The sequence below is a fragment of the Colossoma macropomum genome, unplaced genomic scaffold, assembly GCF_904425465.1.
Source record: "Colossoma macropomum unplaced genomic scaffold, Colossoma_macropomum, whole genome shotgun sequence".
NCBI classification, from domain to species: domain Eukaryota; kingdom Metazoa; phylum Chordata; class Actinopteri; order Characiformes; family Serrasalmidae; genus Colossoma; species Colossoma macropomum.
This window is the reverse complement of record NW_023495901.1, coordinates 181,074-203,111: the sequence shown is the minus strand read 5'-3', so window position 1 is coordinate 203,111 and position 22,038 is coordinate 181,074. Positions and strand designations below refer to the sequence as shown.

Genomic DNA, 22,038 nt, shown 5'->3' with positions numbered 1-22,038 from the left:
AAGTGTTTTTATTTTGCTGCCATTTGTGTTTTGTCATAGCTTATTAAAATAAATAGGAACAATTAAGACATAATGTGACATAAATTGCTAGAAGCCTGTGCTTAATGTTAAACTTTTAATTAATAACACGGTTTAGAAACTAAATTCAATGACTAAAATGATTTGACGTATGTAAGGAATGGTTTCCTTTGTCCCTGTCTGATCCCACCTTCTCGTTCTATCTGATTGTTCTCCGTCGAAGCTTTGGGAGTGCTCTAGAACAAGAGACACAGGTGCATCAATGTTCAGAGACACACTCATTTACTTTTGGGATAGAAGGGCATCTTTATACATCTTTATACATAGCTGGTGGTTGGCCAGTACAAAGACAAACAAGCTGTCATGTGGGAAAACAGGAAATTATGGTTGAGAAAGACATGGTTGGGAAAAAAAATGCTCTGACATACAGACATAAGATGATTACTTTACCTTCTCCAATCCTGCAAGCCAAATTTCCTTTCACTGTACATTACACATTCTGAAAGAAACATGGCAAAATGGTGCAAGATTCTCCAGGGAGGTTCTTTCCCCAGGTGTTTTTACACGTTTTATACTACGAAAACAATTTTTTATTATTTTTTTTTTCCACACAATGAAGTCCTTTACATCATTACTAAGCCCTATGGGAAACACTCACAGAAATAGCTTATTATTTTTTGACCTTCATTTCTTTGTTTCTTATTTGCTAAGATTGATTGTTTTTGGGAAACCCTCCCCGCATGTGTTGAATCAGGTGTTTTTGAAACAAATAAGTCACTAAACTGTGCTGGACTTCAGCCCTCCAGCTCCATAATCAAACAACCATTTTCACAATCTGCTGATTTTCCTACTCAAACACCCCTGTTTCAATGTATTTGTCAATTTAGAAGTTTGTGGAAATCAGCCAACAGAGCACCTTCCAAAGCAGTCTAAGGATAATTGTTGGTACTGACTTTTGTAAAAATAAAAACATGAATAATTTCTTAAGAGTTTCCATTGTTAAGTATTTCTTTTTGACCCTTTCTATCTCTTCTTCCTGTCTCTGCCTCTCTTTTTCTTCTCTGATCTTATTCTGAGCATCCTCATACATATCATTAGTGTAGTACTTTCCCTGGTTCTTTTCTATCATGTCCTCTATTTTTTTCAGCAGTTCATCAACCTGAGTGTGGTTCTCTTTTGTCCTCATTGTTAAGGCAGTGGTACCTGTTTCCACAACTGTTAATAATTTTTCTGAGATATCCATTATATATGTATTGTTCTACAGGTTTTCCTTTCACATGATCTTTAAAAGTAAACAATATGATTGTGTACATTGAAGCTTCTTCTCCAAAGTTCTCCTGAGTCCACTTCACTGTGTTCCTCTCTTCTTCTGTAAATTTTACTCCAAGTCTGATCACCAGTAGGAACACATGTGGACCAGAAACTGACATGTAGACACACTTTTCCACTTCAGCTTTTACCGACTCAGCAGGCATTGATGTGTCACAAAGTCCTGGAGTGTCAATGACTGAGATGGCTCTTCCGTTAATTTTGCTCCTCACATGTTTTAGTGTGTGACTCAGGAGAGCAGTCCACTGTGAAAGCCTCTCTGCCCAGGATGGTGTTTCCTGCTGCACTCTTTCCTGATCCAGTTTTAACCAGAAGAACAATCCGGACTGCAGACTGCTCCAGTTCTGTGAATACAAGATATATGATTTGTAAAACTGTAATTGTTAATTGCACATTTTCTGGAGCCAAACTGACTTACATAAAGCCCAACAGTTTGTGTGGAAACCACTGTATTTGCTTCAATAGCAAAGAATGATATGTCATTAAGCTTTACAGTACTTCCATTCTCAAAAGTTCAAAGTATACCATTCTCAAAAGGACAGAACTTCTGTGTTTCTAAAATATCAAACAAAGGCTCTGGTGATTACAGAGATTATATTTAGTAGACATACAGCATTGAGCGTTAATATAACTGTAGTATAAAACAACCAATCAAATTAATTTAAAATCACTTGTAGCTAGTACATTTTTAGACCATCTGATGTGCACAGAAGCAACCTTGTATTGCTATCAAGAAAGATTGTGATATTATTTTGCAGTCTATGAAAACATACAGAAGAGCACTATTTTAAACATTTGAATGATTGATAACGCCTAATAACTTTTTAATAAACCATTAACCAGAGGAAAACTGTCATGGCCCTCTACGCCCTCAGAAAGGGCCTAAGATATTCTAAAAATAATATTTAAAATTGAACAGTTCCGACTGTCCTTAGAAATGAGCAATGTAAGCAAATACTTCACACTTGCCTATGTAATTTGTGCTGGAAGGTGAAAGTTTAAATTAAAGAAGCCCCTTTGTCTTCCTATCAGAATGTTGCCGTATCTGCTGTTGCTGGAAAGAATGTTGGTGATTGGTGGTCCAGCTATAACTTTACAGAGGGCCAAGCAATAGTAATTCAGTGAGAGACCAATTTCAAACGACAGTAAAATTGACCAATAGAATCTTCCCTCTACAGGGGATATACTCGATTGACTTGGGGTATGCTTTGTTATCTCTAAGTTTATGACAAGTTACATCTGCTGTGGAGACACGCAGGCTCTGGGGATGAAGCTAGCAAAAAAAGCTAGCTAGCTTGTTGGTTCATGATGGAAGCCAAGAGTAGCGTTAGCACTAGCGAGGAGGACGTCACTGCCGTGCCCGCTAATTTTATTCTGGCTGCCGCTGACACTGTTTGTGTAATGTTTATTTGGGAAAACAGCTATCATGCTGAACTACTGGTCATTTTTCTGGTGCTAATGTGTCTGACGCTCGTGGCTGCTTGGTTGTGAGTGCGCTGTCATGATGTGAAAACCAAGAAGGTGTGAACTGTTGTTAGTTTTGTGTGGTAGGAGGCTGTGACTGTCATGCATTCTGAACCCTGCCCATCATCTCCATATTTCTCTGAAGTGCACACAGAGCTTGTATGATGTAATTATTTGTAAGGAGGATTTACAATTTGCTTAAGAAATTAGCTATTTTATTTAGCTATTAGCCCACACTTTGCTATTCAATTGTTGCATTTCTACTTTTGCAGCACTTTAGGAGAGGACACAGTTAACTAGGCCTTTTTTTAGATGGAAAGTGTGTGTGTGGGCGGGGCAAGGTTTAAGAATCATGGTTAACTACTGCCATTAACTGATCATTGGTTCATCAGATTTTGAAAATGTACAAATGATTATAAATTACAGTTCATGTAATTGTTGGTATGTGTATTTAATTAAGTAATATGTGCAGTGTTTTCCTGTGCATTAAGAAAACACGTTTTCATTAATATGCAATGAGCTGTACAACATCAGCTCATGTATCACTACAGTGAATTGTGGAGATGTGTAACTTTCTAATAGCGATATAAGCTTTATATTTTGCCCAGTATGTATCTATGATAACAAAATATCTTTTGGCTGTGTAATTAGATAACTCATGTGTGAACTCCTTTTAACAGATGTGTGTAAATTACGTATTCTTTAGTTATAGGTCTTTTTGTACTATTTGATTCTATTTAAAACTATTTGATTGTTTTAAATAGTTTCCTTTGTTTTGGAAAGCATTGTAATGTTCCAAACAAGAGTGGCACTTATGTGAAAATTCCAAATGTATCAAAATGAATCTAAAATGTACACAAACTTTCATACATCATCTTTTGGATAAACTCACAACATCAGCTGGAGAGTTGTTGCCAAATGAATGCAGAAACTACAACAGCACATTGTTCAAGTTTACATCACATGTATGTTTTTATGCAACAGCATTATTTGGGAATCAGATGCTCTTTAGATGCCTTCATGTAAAAGATGATTCAATGTGTGAAAGTTTGTGTAGATTTTAATAATTTGTTTCATGTATTAAATCAGAAATGGTAAAATAAGAAAATGTCATTCAAATATAATTTCTACAACTAAATGTTGAATTTTAAGACGTTATAATTAGATTTTGTATACATTTTATACCAAAAAAACATTTTCTGATGAAGAAACCTCGTTTTGTGTCTTGATTAAAAGTATTTTTTGTCAAACATCTTACTGTTATTTATGAGAACTTCTTCCCTCAAAACTGTAGCTCTGTTTCTGCAAAGTTCATTTTTCTTGGCAGCTAACCAGAGCTTCTCTTGAAGTGGGTCATTAATATGTATGAGCTAATTTAAATGTCAGTTCTGATTGGCTCTTTCCCAGGACAAAATGATACTGTGTTAAAGGGACACTGGTGCACTATTTCCCACCACAGTGACTTTATGAACAGCTCTTATTTACTGTGGCTCACATTTTCCATGACAGTGAACTTTTACTGCTGAGTTTTATGAATCTGACCCAAAAATACTCACCTGAAGACAGACTGAAAACCTTGCCCTGACCTTTGTTTCTCATGGTTTGATAGCTCTAGTATTTTATATTTTGTGCCTTCCTGTTTCAGTTCATGATCACAGATGTTTCTAAAGTAGACTTGCCTGCCTGGGTGGATTGTTCTGTTCTGTGAATAATCATAACTTCAGTTGTAAAAAACCCATCTAGGGTGGGCCAAAACACAAACAAGAGTGGACTCTCAACCCCCCAGACCCACACAAAACCAAAACACAGAGCATTAGTTAGGAAGTCATCCAGTATAGATTTAATTATAGGCTGTTGCAGTCACAAAGGGCAAAAGGATCTACTCCAGGTAAAACAGCTTCAGAACTAAGGGTTTTTAAAACTGAGTAAGCCTGAAAATAAATATATGTTAGTCATATGTAGTGACGCTCCCAAAACGGGGGACAGTTGTTGTGGGACTCCCTATAATAAAAATACAGTAATTAATGTAAACCAGTGATGGGCTACTACAGGTTTTGAAAGTATGTGAATAAAACATAAAAATACAGTTGCGAATATAGCAGTTGCAATAAAACAATCCAAAATCTGGGTGTGCTACTGCATCCTCAGCACTCCCGCTTCCCGCATCCCTGTTTAGAGGGTTAATGCAAGAATGCATACCTTGTAGAGGAAAAACATTGCTTAAGTTTAATCAGCCCACTTGGAGAATAATTTGCTAGCACTATTATCCAAAGTATTGATTAATGCCAGGGTTTTTATTTCACTTTGGAGTAAAATTCTGTAAAGAATTTAGGGTGCTGGGAATGATTCAATTCAGTAGTTGTCCTAAGTTTAACTTTTCTCTGGGCATAAAGAAATTCTTGTAAGGTTAAAAGCAACATTCTATGAGCAAAGGGTAGAAAAGGACACATTTCTGTAAATATATGGCTGTTATATGTTTACACTAGTTTTATGATTTATCACAACAATTTCAAGCTGTACAAAGTTACTATTTGTAGGAGCAAGATGTGGCAAAGTTTATTAGGATCAAATAGCTCAAGTTACCTAAAGCACTGGATGAAAAGAAAACAAGAGTTATCTCACTCAAATTTTGTGTGTATTCCAACAACAAAATCCAGGATGTTTTGCACAATAGAAACAATTCTATGTAGTACTCAGTTATCAAGAAAAAGGAATAGTGCATGAACACAGTAAAGCACTAATGCCAGTGACTCAAGATGAAACTCAAGGTGAAACTATATGTATATCGCTAAACATGACGTCAGTGTACAGAGGACTGTCAGAGCACAGTTAAGTCGAGTTCATGTTTAATCAGCACTACATTAACAGCATTACATGTGAATCGGTTTTCCATCATAATTTACATGAAACGGTCTCAACAATCATGTTAAAAGTCAAAGAAAAGACATGTTTAAAGAGTCTCTTTAAATACAGCCTCATGTTTTTGAGAGTATTGTCTCAGACTGTTTTCAAACAATTAGGAATATCTTTTCTCTTATCTTTCTCCGAGCTTTTTAAGATATTTTCATAGTAAATTGTATTTAACCTCTTGGCTACATACACTATATGGGCAAAAGTGGATGGCCCACCCACCCCTTATTTTTGATTTTAGGGGTTTAAGCCACAAACACTGCTAACAGATGAATTTAAGTGCATAGCCGTGCAATCTCTATAGACAAACACTGGCAGTAGAATGGATCATAGTGAAGAGCTCAATGACCTTAATTGTGGCACTGTCATAGAATGCCACCTTTGCCACAAGTTATTTGGGAAATTTCTGACCCACTAAATCTGCCCCAGTAAAACTATTATTTTGAAATGGAAGCATTTAGGAGCAACAACCACTCAACTACAATGCGGTCAACCATGCAAACTCATAAAGCGGGCCATGTAAAAATCACCTATCCTCTGTTGCATCACTCACTGCATACCTCTGGAAGCAATGAGAAATGTCTGTCAGGAGCGCCATGAAATGGGTTTCCATGGCTGCACACAAGCCTAAGGTCACTATGGGCAATATATTCATATTAGTGTGATGGTCAGGTATCTACATACTTTTGGCCATATAGTGTATCTTTCATACAACAGAAAAACAAAGTCCTTACAATGGCAAGTTTTGTCAGTTTCTTTACATATATTTATAGCAAAGAACAATACGACTCATTTGAATCCCCCTGAGGCTGCTGTGTGTTCCTCTTTTCTATCTCATCTATCTTCTTTTTTAGTTTTTCTATCTCGTCTTTCATTTCTTTTTCTGTTCTGTTTCTCTGAGCTTCCTTGTACATCTCATTAGTATAGGGTTTTCCTCCATTCATCTCTACCACAGTCTCTATCTTCTCCAGCAGCTCTGTGACCTGAGCATGGTCCCCTTTCTTCATGTTGTTGAAGATCTGATATATTCCTCCACAGCTGTTCACAAGTCGCTGTAGTTCCGAACTCTGATTTAATGCCCTTGAGTCTCCATGGGTGATCAGCACTAAAATACGTTTCAAGAATTCCTGCCCGAAAGTGTTCATTAAAATTCTTGCATAAACTGTACTGCATAAAGGCTTATATTGTATTACAAGCAGGAACACATGAGGGCCAGGGGTAGACAAGGAGAGACACTGTTCAAACTGCTCGCAATATTTTAAAATCACAGAAACATCAGCCCTAAATAAGATTCCCTTGGTGTCAATCACAGTTATGGTTTTATTTCCCACCATTCCGTCCTGTCTCTCACACTTTGTAGCAGTGTTGTCATCTGTCCCAAATGCTTCTCTGCCCAAGATGGTGTTTCCTGTTGTGCTTTTTCCTGCTCCAGCAGGACCCAGCAGCACAATCCTCAAATCAGACACTGAAAGAACAGAATGCATTATTAACATTCTCTACATATCAAATCATTAAACAATGGGTTGATGTTGTCACAATAAAACCTCTACAAATGCTAACTGTACAGGAGAAGGAAAAAAAATACATTTTTAACTTTGAATGGAAGCTAATGGATTATTAATGGAACAGTTGGCATTTTAAAATTTTAAAATTTTGTAGAAAAAAAAAAACAACAAAAATGGAGATTTTTGGAGAGTTTTGTTCCGACAGTGATGATATAATAATACATAAATCACTGGAATGTGCAGGAGCTGTTGTAAGATGTGCTTCTGGATGCCTGTTCTCTGTGAAATTTTTGAAAACACAGCATGTTAAAGCCTTAACTCCTTGGCCTTAACGCCTTTTGTGTAGTACAGCGGTCTTTGTATTAATTAAATATTCATGTGTATCTTGAACCAGACATTAGATCCCTGATATCAGTTTGCCTTTTAGGAGTCACGAATGTTACGACAAGCCAACATTAAAAGACACTCATAACAGGGTTTCCATGCATCCTAGGAAACCTGGAAAACTGGTTTATCAATTTATCAGTCATCAGTCAGTCAAAATGAATGGAAAATGAAAGAAAAAGTTAAATGTCCTGGATTATTTCAATATTCTCCTATTTTTCTTTAACTGAAACTGAAATGACTAGGCTAATAGAGCTCCCCTAAATGAATAACATACCATCTGAAAGGGCTAAGTTATGTTCAAGATCATATGAAGGTTCAAATGAGTTTATGGACGAGTGTATTTTGAATAGGCTGCTCTTGGTTGTGGCAACACTGAACACACCCTGGTTACACCCATGGCACATGATAGCACATGCAGGTTGGATGACATTCAGAGCCAAAACTCTGAATATTGTAAGCTACATTATTCTTCAAATGTAAAAGTATTAGCTATTGGCTGGTAACTGTGGTAGTTTGTATTAGGATTATAGATTAATGTTGCTTTATCTCAACATGTTTTAAATGGTGGAACAATGTTAAATTGGTTGGCATGTTTAGTTTTATAATGATAATGACATAACACTTACCAAGCTTGGTGCACAAAGGGCTTTCCAAAAGAAACAAAATAAAATACAATGATGGAATACTATAAAAAATACAAGATTAAGTGACCCTTATTAGTCCCACAACGGGGAAATTTTACCTCTGCATTTAACCCATCCGTGCAGTGAAACACCACATACACACTAGTGAACACACACACAAGGGGGCAGTGAGCACACTTGCCCGGCGTGGTGGGCAGCCCTATCCGCGGCGCCCAGGGAGCAGTTGGGGGTTAGGTGCCTTGCTCAAGGGCACTTCACGTACAGTTGGCTCTGGGGATCGAACCAGCAACCTTTCAGTAATCTCTAGCCCACAACTGCCCCCCAATAATAATAATAACAATATTAAAACATACCATTAAAACAAGGCAAGAAATAAAACAGCATTAAGAGGAGATCATAATAAAACCATTGACATTAAAAACACCTAAAGGTTCTGACTGTATACCAAAATGTTTCAATGACCTTTGTCTTCTAATTACAGAAGTGAGTGACAAAATGTCAGGAAGACAATGTAAGTTCAAGAATGAGTGGAAAAAAGTTCAGAGACTGGCTTGGGGAAGTATCAGGAGATGTGCTTAGGGCATACTGTAAGTTTTGTAAGACGTCTTTTGATGTTGGTAATATGGGCAACTCAGCTCTCAAGAGCCATACACTAGGGCAAGGTAAAGTTGCTGGACAATGAAACAAGACATTTTATAAAGGTGCCATCATTAAAAGACCCAGGTAAGAGTAGTAGCTGTTGAACAAACCAAGAGCCACAAACAGCCATTGTACATAAGGAAAGTGACAGTCATGGAAGCATTGTCCATTACAGGTGAACAGGGAAAAGGCTCAGGAGCACAAGGCAGCTCAGCATATATATATTTTTTTTAAATCAAGCCATGTTTGAAGTAGAGATTTACTGGGTCAAGATGGCCACACTACTCATTCAACTCCAGCTGGTATGTCAATCATTGTTGGTCAGATGTTCCCAAAAGAGAGATTGCCAAACATTCTTCATGTGGTGTTACAAAATTGGCTCACCTTGTATGTTTTTCCTTGTGTCCATATTTCAAAGAGCAGTTGATCTAAGATATTAGAAATGCTCAGTGCTATGTAGTGTCTTTTGATCAATGCCTAAATAAAGTGACAGAAAGAACAGATGGATGTTGTTGTGCGGTACTGGAGTGAACCTGAAGGATAAGTGCATTATTTTGGTTCAGAGTTTATGAACACATTCACGCAGAGGAGCTTTTGGAGAAAATGAAGAGAACCCTGTCACCACTTAATTGTAATAAGCTTATGTAGGTCTCAGTGGATAGCCCTATGGTCAACTGGACGTTTCTGAGTATATCCTGAGTGGACAAGAGCCAAGAGGACCCAGATGCACCAAAGCTTATTAATCTGGGAAGTTGTGGTTTGCATGTTGTGCATAGAAGCTTTCAAAATGAAGAGAAAGAAAAGGGTTGGTAGGTGGGAGATGTACTGAGAGCTCTTTGGCAGTTGTTTCATTACTCACCAGCAAGGTGAGACGATTTCATTGAGGCAACGAAACAACGTTTCCTCTGAAGTTCTGTACCCATCGATGGGTGGAAGCCTGAGCAGTTGCCAAGTAGGCAATAGAACTGTGGCCAGCAGTGCAGGAGTACAACAGCAGCCACAAGAAACTTTCAGAAAGAAAAGTGCCATTATCTGCATCCTATTGTACAGTAAAAGAGGCCACTGATGACCCTCTTTTTTAGGCTAAACTTTAGTTATTTGCATTTGCTGCTATACAGCTGAAGTCTTTTTTGGAGACATTCCAGACATATGCTCCAACTGTGCCTTTTAGCACAGAAATTCCAGTCCATTCTGAGATGCTTGCTGTCATGCTCTATCAAAAGGGACAACCTGGAGAAGATAAAGACATCTGGCAACTGCTGAAACTGGACCCACAAGACCAAGTAATCCACAAAATGTGCCACAATGTGCTACAATGTGCTACAAAACAAGCTTTGGAAAAGGCGTCTCAAAAGCTACAGGAAATTCCCATGAATATACAGGTGTTCAGAAAAGAATTTGTCTATTTATTGAAACAGTTTCATCAACAATAATACTAACTGACGAATTGAGAAATGATTTTCGCAAGAAAATTTGCCCATTCCTAATAGGTACCCCTTTTTTCTGATGCATATTCAAGGATTTTGTCTGGAACTGGGCCTAACTGACCCTCACACTGAATCACCATTTTACTTGGTAGTCATGAACACTGAAATCAGTGTAGTAATATCAACATGAAAGTATTATGCATACCTCTATCTGGTTTAATTCCTCCCACTGCCCCTTTCTGCTCCTCCCACTTCATTTTGTCCCTTTCTCTATGACTCTTTTCTTGTCTCCTAAAATCTTTGAAGGACTCTTTTGCTTTTCTCTGCTCCTCCCACTTCTTCTTTTCCATTTCTCTCCGGCTCTCCTCTTGCCTCTTTAAATCTTTTAAGGACTCCATTGCTCGCTGCTCATCCTTCTTCTTCCTTTCTCTCTCTCTTTCTGTCTCTCCTCTTGTCTCCTTAAATATTTTAAGGACTCCAATGTTGTTCTCTGCTCATCGAACATCTTCCTTTCTCTTTCTCTTCGGCTTTCCGCTTGTGTGCTGAAATCTTCTTTTATAGAGTCTATCTTCCTCTCAATCGAATGCTTAGTCGATTCCTCCTGGCTCTCTCTGGCCACCTCAGACTCTCTCTCTACTGTTTGCATCTCTTCTTCAGACTTTGTTGCTTCATCATGTGATGTTGTATTCATATTCTGTCTCCTCCTTAGAGTTTCCAAATCCTCTTTGCTTGGAGCTCTGTCATCTCTAGTGCTAGTTGTTTGTACCAGCATTGCATGGATTTCTCCTTCTGCTCTCGGTTCACATGCCTCTTCTTTTTCTTTTCTTTTTTCTGTTTCTTCTGGTTTACTCTCATCTTTTCCTTCCTCCTTCTCTTTTTCTTCCATCTCCCTGTTTTTGTCTCTCTTGCTCTTCTCTCTTTCTTTTCTGCTCTATGTTTTTTTCCTCCTCCTGTTTTTCTATTACTCTGTTCATCTGGACTGCCTCGTACATTTCATGAGTGTAATTCTGACCCATGTTCTGTTGGACCACGGTCTCAATCTTCTCCAGGAGCTTTGTGATCTGAGCAGGAATAGCCTCTTTCTTACTATTTATTACACAATATCCAGCTCCACAGTTATTAATGAATTCAAGCATCTCAGCATCCTGAGAAAATTTGATCCATTGTCTGTTTGACATTTCTTCTCTCCCAGTGAAGAGCACCATGGTGAACTTCAGAGCTTCTTCTCCAAAGTTCTCCTGAATCCACTTCACAGTGTTTCTCTTGTCTTCTGTGAATCTCCCCACTCTGATCACCAGCAGGAACACATGAGGACCAGGAGAAGACAGTGAGATACACCTCTCTATTTCAGTCTTCAGCTGGTCTGTACTGAGAGTTGTGATGTTGATTGCTGGAGTATTGATGACTGAGATGTTTCTGTTCTCCACTCTTCCTCTCTGTATCTCACACTCTGTAGTTTCAGTCTCTCTGAAAGCTTCTCTTCCTAATATTGCATTTCCTGTTGCACTTTTTCCAACACCAGCATTACCCAACAGCACCATCCTCAGATCCTCAGACACTGGAATGTAATAGAACTTTTAAGAAAGATATATTTGAAGAAGAAATATACAATCGAAATTCAACTATTTAAACACTATGCTTTTTACAACTGATTTTTTACTGAAAGTGGTGAAATTACATTGTGATTAATGTCCACTATAATTGGGCACTGTAAGTGAATATGAAAATATTAAAATGTAAATATGTAAATGTAAATTATTTCGTTGCTTGTATGTATGTATGTGTGTTTGCATGAATGTCAGTATTTTCAAGCTTACTCTCGGGAGGATCCTCCATGGGCTTCCTTTGTTCTTACTCTATGGTTTGGATAGAAAAAAAGTCAAATTAAAAAAAGTCCTCAATAAGCCAATCTAAATCTAAATAAACCTAATTTTCATATGGCCTTTAAATTTTTTTCCTGATATATCTTTTTGTTCAGTGTAAGGCAGGGGTGTCTAATCTTATCTGCAAAGTGCTGGTGTGGCTGCAGGTTTTCACTCCAAATAAGCTGGAGCACACCTAACTCCACTTGTTCAATTAATTGGTCTTATTTCATTTCATCAGGTGAGCTGCTTTTTTGGAGTGAAAACCTGCAGCCACACCAGCCCTTTGCAGATAAGATTGGACACCCCTGGTGTAAGGGCAAGACCCAGAGCCAGGCCACCTCCTACACCTGGATGCAAGCCTACTTAAGGCCTGAGACAGATACTCACATTGCTGAGTCTTTGTTTCAGAGTTCTGGCAAACAGCCAACAAGCCTGTCCTCCTTCTTGAGTTGTGTCTTTCTTCCTCAAAACTGCACCTAAGAAAAGCGAAAGAAAACTGCTGAGCATTTTTTATGTTGAGTTTTTTTTTCTTTAAACCTTCTGAAAATCTTTCCTTTGTTTGAAGATGCTGTTGTGGTATTTCTTTAGTTTGGGCTTTCCTTCCTTTTTGTTTTGTTTCCCACCATTTTTATTTCTCTTTGTTTCTAACCCTTGCAACATTGTACATTAAACACATGCCCCTGTAACTCAAGGTCACAGGTTCAATCCTTGCTCTTGGCATCCTTGTTTCTTTCATTTAGGTTCCTATTTCTTGAGTTGCTCTGCACTTGGATCTAGCACCTTCCAGCTGTTAGCAGTAGCTCAATCAAATAAACACTGGCCCTCTCACCCAAGGACCTGCATTTGAATCAACCTCTGGGTGGGTTGCTGCGTTACAGAAAACCAGCCATTTATGGAACCAGCAGAACACATATTTCTGGAGTGAATTAAATCTCCTCTTGCAAATCAAGAAGTAGTTATTGGGAAACATTAACATGTCATACAGCAGGCACTCACACAACTCCAGAATATCACTGAAGTCCTCCAAGTCCTCCCTATTCTGTCTGTACTACCTGAGTCTGACCCAAATTTTAATGCCATAGTGGCTACCCCTGCCTACTCCCAGGGGAGAATCCACCAAAAAATGGAGACAGTTTAGCCTGCCCCTGAACATTACTGTGGGGAACTGGGAGGGTGCCAAGGTTTCCTTCTACTATGCGTGCCATAGAAAGAGCAAAGCTGGCCCTTTTGATGGGGAAACCCCCATTTGTGGGAGAAGCAACCTGACAATTGTCTCTCTGTAGACCTTTTCATGGCTGCCCGTGTGCCATGTCTTTGACCACTCGATCTGTGGAGAGGAGATCAGTTCCCAGCTCCTCCACATACGTCAAGGGGAAAGTCATTATGCAGTAAAGTTCTGCATGCTAGCTACTAAAAGCAACTGGGATTACTAATGGCTGCTTTCTGTCAGGGTCTAAACAAGGAACTCAAGGACACACTGGCTCCTCAGGACTAATTCTTGACCTTAGATGAGTTGATCAAGTTCACCTTTAAACTGGACAGTAGGCTGTGGGAATGATGCAGGACTCAGGAGGCTGGACACTCCCAGTCCTCCCTGAGCTCCTCTCCCACACCCATTATGCCCCTACCTCATCGGGAAACATCCACCAAGGGGGTTCAATCTATGCAGTTGGGGTACACCTGCCTCTCACACCAGGAATGAGAGACCCAGAAGAGCAAGGGTTTGGTGCCTCAACAGGACACCATTGCCCTTCCTGTCCCGAGCTCTCAAGCAAACAACTTGGTCTTTCATGTGACAGTCATTTACTTCTCCTCTGGGTTCTGGGGTGTTCTTGAATGCCTTTATTTTGTGGGGTCAAGGTAAGGAGGAAGGCTTCAGGGTCTTCATTAATTCAGGAGCAGCAGAGAATTTCATTGATGCCACTCTAGCTAAGGATCTGGGGTTGCTTTGTGTTTCATTGGACTGCTGCTTGCCCATATCGGCCATTGATGGATGTTCCCTCGGGTCTGGGGAGGTCATCTTCAGACTAGGCCAATTGCTGCAGATTGGGCAGCACACAGAACAAATCTCCTTTTTTCTGATCAGTGCTCCTGACTTGTAGTTTGTGTTAGCCAATGTCATAATCCCTATCTGGACTAGCTTGTTCAGTCTTTTCATGAAGCTCCCTCTGCCAGACCTTGCAGGCTTGGGGATTCCCAACCTCTGTGCGGCAAATCCCCCATCTTCCGGTTAGGATAGCCCTGACATTTCTCGAGTGCCTCCAGAGCACTGGGAACTCCCTGGCACTAGCCCCCATTGGCCGACTGTTCTCCCTCTCTGGTCCTAAGCATAAGGTCATGGATGAATACATTCAAAATGCCCTAGCCTTGGGTTCATCTGACCCTCTGCTTCTCCAGCAGGTGTAGGGTTTTTCTTTGTAGACAAGAAACATGGGGGTCTCCAGCCCTGTATCGACTACTGGGGCCTAAATAAGATCACGGTCGAGGACCACTACCCCCTACTCCTCATGACCTCCACTTTTGAGGCACTGAAGCAGGCTTCCATTTTTACCAAACTGGACCTGTGCAGCGCCTACAACCTTATCCGGGTTGGAGAAGGTGATGAGTAGAAGACGGCCTTCATCACTCTATTAGGTCATTACAAACAACTTGTCTTGCCCTCCGGACTTATGAAGGCTCTGGCCATCTTCCAGCGGTACATCAATGAGGTTCTGAGGCGGGGCACTTGAACGCCACATGTTCCTCTACATGGATGACATTTTAATTTACAGCAAGACTAAGGACAAGCACGTAGCTCATATCTGCAGGTTTTACAAATTGCTCTTGGAAAACCATCTATTTGTTAAGCTGGAGAAGTCCCTGTTCCATGCTTGGTCAGTCACTTTCCTGGGTTTTGTGGTTTCTGCTAAGATCCAGGCCACAGTTGATTGGCTCCACACAACATCACTCCATTTGGTCGAGCGCTTCCCTTTTGATGATTTATAAGAAACTTTAGAACTGTGGCTGCTCTCCTGACCGCCCTCACCAAGAAGTTTGCAGGGCAGTTTCAGTGGAACACAGAAGCCCTGAGTACTCAAATGATGCTTGACCTTGATTCCCAGTTATCCAGCTTCCAGATCCTGAGCTTCCCTTCATGGTCGAAGCAAATGCTTCAGCAGTCTGGTCTCAACCAGAAAATATGTGTACTATGTGTGATACGTGTGCCATGTCTGCAAGTTCCATTCCTGACTTATACAATTACTTGCTGATGCTTAACCTTGAAACTGCCACAGTAATAATAAAATTAAAGAACAGAAAAAAGAATAGTTGGCCCAGATGGTCAGGCCCTATGCCAAGAACTAGAGCACAGAACAGCCACAAACATTCAGATGTCATGTTTGCATTTTTGCACAGTCTATTTCCACAACAATTATGCGACTTTGCATTTTTGCACAATTTATACTTCACTTAACAATCTTAACTGCTAGAATTACTATATCAACCAAATGCTGTATACTGTATATTGCTGCTCTGGTTGCTACCTCAGTGACGGCTATGCTCACATATGCTAGGCTATCTGCTAAGCTACTAATGTCATAGTATGTTACATCTTCCTTTGCACAGCTCCACATACTCTCAGTACCGTGTACTGCCTGTGTTCTGTTTTGTATTTATTGTAAGTCTTTCATATTTATTTATTGTACTGTATTGTCTGCACTGTATATATTGTATTGTCTCACACTTGAGTTCCTCTGTTGGTCCTGGAGCAATGCTGTTTCGTTTCACTGTATACTTGTGTATAGCAGAAATGACAATAAAGCCTGACTTGACTTGACTTGATGTTTCTCTGTATAGTGACCGCTGGCCTATAATTTTTAGTTAATTCAGTTTGCTACACAAATCAACACTCTATCAAACATTTAGTTCCTCTACAGCTAGTTTGGAGATTTGGTGTTTTTAGATATATTAGTCTAAACAATAATCTGATCATACTTTGAGTGCAGTATGCTCTTTAAGTTCTTTAAGGTAATTTTTTGGTTTATTTGCTTCGAATTTTTTCACATTGTGATTATTATCTCAAGATAAGTATCTTAGGATAATTTTCTTAGCATAATTATCTCAAGATTCTATATCTCAGGATAATTATCTTGAGATTATTATCTAAAGGCTTATAGAGAAAAACCTAAGAGTATTTCCCAAGCTGCCCTATAGATACCACCAATAAGCCATTCAGGTCACATTCCATTCATTAGTACCAGCTCAAGCCCATTGTCCATTTTCAAGCTGTTGGATGTTGTGTATCTGTGATTAGAACTATTCTAATAGAAACTGACCACTATTTAGCACTTTTTTTTTACTTAATCTTAAATACAAAGACATTGTTTCAGTGCTCCCTAACAGATGTTGTTATGTTATATCAGAGCCCCATTTGAAATGTGTTTTAAAAATCAACAGACTGTTTCAGAGAAAGGGTTACATAAATATGGCATTTCTATTTATTTATTTATTTATTTATTTATTTATTTATTCATTCATTCATTCAAGAGCAGCTAATTCTGAAGGCACTACACCCATGAGGCATACAGTTTAGAACAGCAAGGTGTCTTCATTGATGCATCTACCTCACAAAAGGCCCCGACTACATCTTGCACATTGATTCATATGGCAAGTTAAAACCCTTTGGCATATCTCTATTGGCCACATTGACAGCTACTCAAGAAAGTTTGGCTGAATGCATACACAACTAATAACAATCCTAAAATCATTGGGCATTACTATGTAGAGCCAGGAAAAATGTTTGAGTGGTTGTTCTAGAATTACGAGAGGCCATACTTCTTAACCAGAATGCACTTCAAAATGCTAGAGGCAGGGATGAAGTGAACAACGGCATATTTCTGAACAGCATATTTCTGAACAGCGTATTTCTGAACAGCGTATTTCTGCCATCTAGAGTCCAGAGTGGGTGTAATACCTTTACATTTTCTCAAAAATATACCCATTATACAAAACTTTTTTTTTTTTTTTACCCATGCCCTTTGTGGGCTCTGTAGATCAATTATTGTCACCTACCTAAAATGTATTTTCAAAAATTTATGAACTCCATCAGTTCTGTGATCACCACAGAACACAGCCCAGCTCTGCGCTCTCTCTCTCTCTCTCTCTCTCTCTCTCTCTCTCTCTCTCTCTGTACATTTAACTGTGTGAGAAGCTGTTTAGATGTTAACTTTAAATACCAACCAAAGTAAAAATAAATTTCTGATTGTGTATGCAGTAATTAGTATGATTACCAGACGAAATATATCACAGTAAAGAAAATCAAAGCTGGACAAATTGATGTTGCCGCTTGTAATTTTAATGATAAGGTTCTATAAAGTTAACAATGGATTTATACAGTTTGCTGTTTACTGTCTGTTGAACTTCGTACTTAGAAGTTAATGTAAGTTAATGTTAAAAGAGTTTATGTGCAGTAGGACTGTCACTAAAAATTATATTATTAATTGAATAATATATTTGACATTTTAACTCTTAATCAAGTAATTTGTAACTTATTTAATAGAAACTTAATTAAAAAGTGACAAATTATGTAAAGCCTTACAGGGATACTAAAGTATTAGAAACAGATAATCTAGGAAGCCCTGTATAATCATCTAACCATGACGCATGCAGTTTAATGTAAACCTTGCTCCTTACACAGTTCACAGAAAAATGTGCACTAGCAAATTGTACTGTGATCACTATCAGGACTTTGAACTTTTTTTACTCATGTAATATGTTGTGCTTTAGTTTTGTCTGAATAATTAAATTCAAAAATATTTTCTGAAGTTGCTTATATACAAAAAGTACTTAACTACTCAAGTACTTTTCCAATAAACTACTGTTTTACTCTTACTTGAGTAATAGTTTTAGTAATATTCTAATATTTCCACTTGTACTTAAGAATATTATCACTACAGTAACAGTACTTTTACTTACAAAGGGATTTTCAGAACTCTTTTCACCCCTGCCTATATGCACTCATACTTCTGATTTTTTTTATTATATTGACTTTAATAAAACGATGATCATGCTTTGTTGCTGCTCCAAAACTTTGAAACAGTCTACCAGAGGACATCAGACAGGCTGTGTGAGTGTTTGTTTTCAAATCCAAGCTTAAGATGTACTTTTATCAGTTGACTTTTAGTAATCATTGCATATGTTGTACTGATTGACTGTTGGTTTCGCTTTCTATTCAGAACAATGTTATGATCAACTCTGCTGTTCACCTGCCCTTGGTCTGAGTGTGTCTTTCAGTAACATTTGAGTAAGGACATTGTCACTCTCCATGCCCTTCAACTCCCTTGACTCTCTCCAACCTTTTCTCTAGATTGGTATATTTCCCCTTGTCCTGATAGGTTGAATTTTCCTTACATATAAGAATATCTCATATATGTCAAAGTTATTTGAGAATGCTTGGGGTACAGTGATTAAGGGAACACTAACAAATCATTAAGTACACCAAATCTATACTGGCTTTGACTTGGAAGTGCTGTCTATCAGCTACAGACTTTCAAGCAGGCTTTTTGTGTCACATCGAAACCTGCGCAATAGCATCCTTGTTTAGTTTGAGGACGCTATATTTAGACTACACATACAGCATTGTGTGCAGGCTTCTGTTCCAAGCAACTGATTTTTTTTAGATCTTTAACAAGACAAGAACAAATTCAATGTACAGGAGCTTGGCAAAGCACAAACAGATCATATTTTAAAATAGATTTAAAAGAGCTTTATGGATTAGATGCAAACAACATATGGCTGGATAAATAAACATGCAGCATGTCATTTATAAACTAAAATGCAAGTCATTCACCTGATATTTGTCCTTTAAATTAAAAGTAGCTTTAAATCACCATCCCCGAAGCCATATGTATGAAATGGGACATACAGGCTTGCTTCTGCATATTTCCAAAATGTAAAACTCACAAATCATAAATCTACTTTATAACCCACTTGTAAACTGAGATTACCTTGCCCCATGCAGTGACCAGTAAATTCCTATAAAATGCAAGCAGCATTGTGGTTAATTCCATGTCCTGCACAGAGCTTTACTGTGGCTTTTCTTTGGCCATTAATGTTATTGCCCAAGTTGCATGACTGTTCACAGGACAGACACTTTACATCACAAGCAATTCACCCACTGAACATAGAACATAAAACACAAAAAATACTTTTCCATAGATATTGACATGGAAACTAATATTACAAAATACCAACAATGCACAATGTTTTTGATATTATATCTTGAAAATGATAAAACTGGATATAAATTGAAGCCTATATTATTCTATATTATTTTAGCACATTAGCTACTCTTCACTTTATTTGAAACATTCATAGCAAATGGACCAAATGAGCAAATAGAAATGTTCCAAAATCACCTTGAATAAAATCTCTTTACCATAACTTACTTTAAATTTAGAGATAACCCTCACTGCCAAATTTTGTCCAGCACCTTTGTGATGATGTTAGTGGCAAGGGAACATCACTAAGAGTGTTTAAGACTTTACACCTCATAAAAGAGAGACATTTCAAGAGATTAATAAATATGTACACTTACCTTAATTCCATGGAAATGGTGGCACGTGGGCCTCCGTCCTCTTACAGGAGTTGGATGACAGCGCAGCTACCCTGGAGAAGGTGAGCAAAGCCGGAGTAAAACCTGTAGAGAGAAAAGAGAGTTAATTAAAGCTATAGGTGAATGTGAATGTGAATATAACTACCGGTATAGAAATGAGAAATGGCCATGTAAATAATGTTGACATTGTATATACACATACTGCAGGTTCATGGTAAGCCAGTGGTTTATTGTCACCCCTGTAATCTGTATTGGTATGTTCCAGCCTCAGTTAAGGTGGGGCTTACAGTAAAAACCAGACTATAGGGGTTACTTAAGATAGTCAAGGAGTAGGCTCAAGGGAGACATAATGTGTAGTCTCTTTGGCGACATGGCCTCTAGACATTTATGTGCATCAGACTGATGTTTAGGCTATGAGCATGATTGACTGCTGGGTCTTAGATAAGAAGCTAACAGAGCCAGCTTAAGAACCAATTTTGCTTTTAAACCATAAACACTGCTGTAAATACGTAAATATCTTCTTTAATGAATGATTAACACTTAGTAAATGACTTGGCGCTCTTGAACTTACCTGGCTTCTTTCCTGCTCGTGTCCCACTATATATGGTGATGACAGTGCACCACAACAACCTTGTGATTCTCTTGGTCCATGCTGTCTCACTAAGAACATTTACACACAGATTTTTTTCTGGACCTGAGGCCATTTCTGTCAGACAGTTAGGTTCACTAACCCAGGAGAGAAGAATAACTGTAGATTTCATGTTTGATATGTCTTGGGTTACTTGAGTGCAGGTTTGATGTTGCGATGAGCTTATTGCAATTGTTGTTTTTAACCATATTTGTTTTTGTTTTGATTTGGGGTGACTTTATCATGCTTTAACACTTTCTATGAATGTCACGTTTGTAAGCATCTGTAAACACATTTATAACATGTTATAATGCATTAATAAGGCATTATAAACATAGTTATAAATTTTTATACAAATGAATTACACTGAATTACACTTTATAGCCATGTTTATTACACATTATGAATTGTTAATATAATGCATTATAAATAGTGCTAATAACATGTTATACTGTCAGTGCCAAAGAGGTCAGTGTAAAGACAAATACAAAGCTTATTTATGGGATTTCCAGTATTTTTTTTCTCAGCGCTGGTGCTGTTAGGGCTGCATCTTCAGGGCTTCAGTCCTGAATATTCAGATGCTCCAAACAGTGCTAATTTCTGCTAGCATTCTATTAGATATGCAGTGTTAAGTGAGTGCCAAGCTAACGGTGGTGCACATTTACTTTCTCACATTGGTTAAAACACTATTGAGAGCAGCAATAGTTTCAAATCTGACATTTGAAGCCTGTAATGTGCTTTATTGTGTATGTTTTAGTGATTCAGTAAATTATTCAGTAAATACTTCAACTTGAAGCCTCACTCTTAGCACTGGAGGAGGCTTTAGTACAGTATGCTTCACTTTACTTAGAGTGGAGAAATACAACTTATGAGCTCTTATTTGTTATAAACAGTACTTATAATGTATTATGTTAACAATTCATAATGCTTAATAAGCATGGCTATAATGTGTAATGCTTTATAAGTATTTATAGCCATGTTATAATGCCTTATGAATGCATTATAACATGTTATAAATGTGTTTATAGATGCTTACAAACACGACATTCATAGAAAGTGTTACCAAAAAGACATTGTCTGGATAGCAGCATATGTTGCCAAAATGTGTATATATCATTCAGCATTAATGGCGCCTTTACAGATGTGCCAGTCACCCTTGCTATGTGTACTAAAGCACCCCTAAACCACCATGAATACTGGCCTTTGAACTACGCACTGATAACAAGCTGAGTGGTCCTTAGCCCAGAGGACACGGCATCCATGATTTCCAAAAATAAATTCAAATGTTGATTCGTCTGACCACAGGATACTTTTCTACTTCATCTCAGTCCATTTTAAATGAGCTAGGACCCAGAGAAGGTGGCAACATTTCTGAATCCTGTTTATATATGGTTTCCTCTTTACATTTTAGAGTTTTAACTTGCATTTGTGGATGCAGGGACGAACTGTTTTCACAGAGAGTGGTTTTCAGTAGTGTTCCTACCACCGTCAGTGGTATTATAACAAAGATAAAGCGATTGGGAACGACAGCAACTCAGCCACGAAAGGGTAGGCCACGTAAAATGACAGAGCAGGGGTCAGCAGATGCTGAGGCGCATAGTGTGCAGACGTTTGCCAACTTTCTGCAGAGT

The 22,038-nt window shown here is 38.3% G+C and overlaps 1 pseudogene; it reads right to left on the bottom strand.

Moving 5' to 3' along the window:
• Positions 1–152: 152 nt before the first annotated feature.
• On the bottom strand, positions 153–11,864 carry LOC118803438 (annotated as a pseudogene).
• Positions 11,865–22,038: the final 10,174 nt, after the last annotated feature.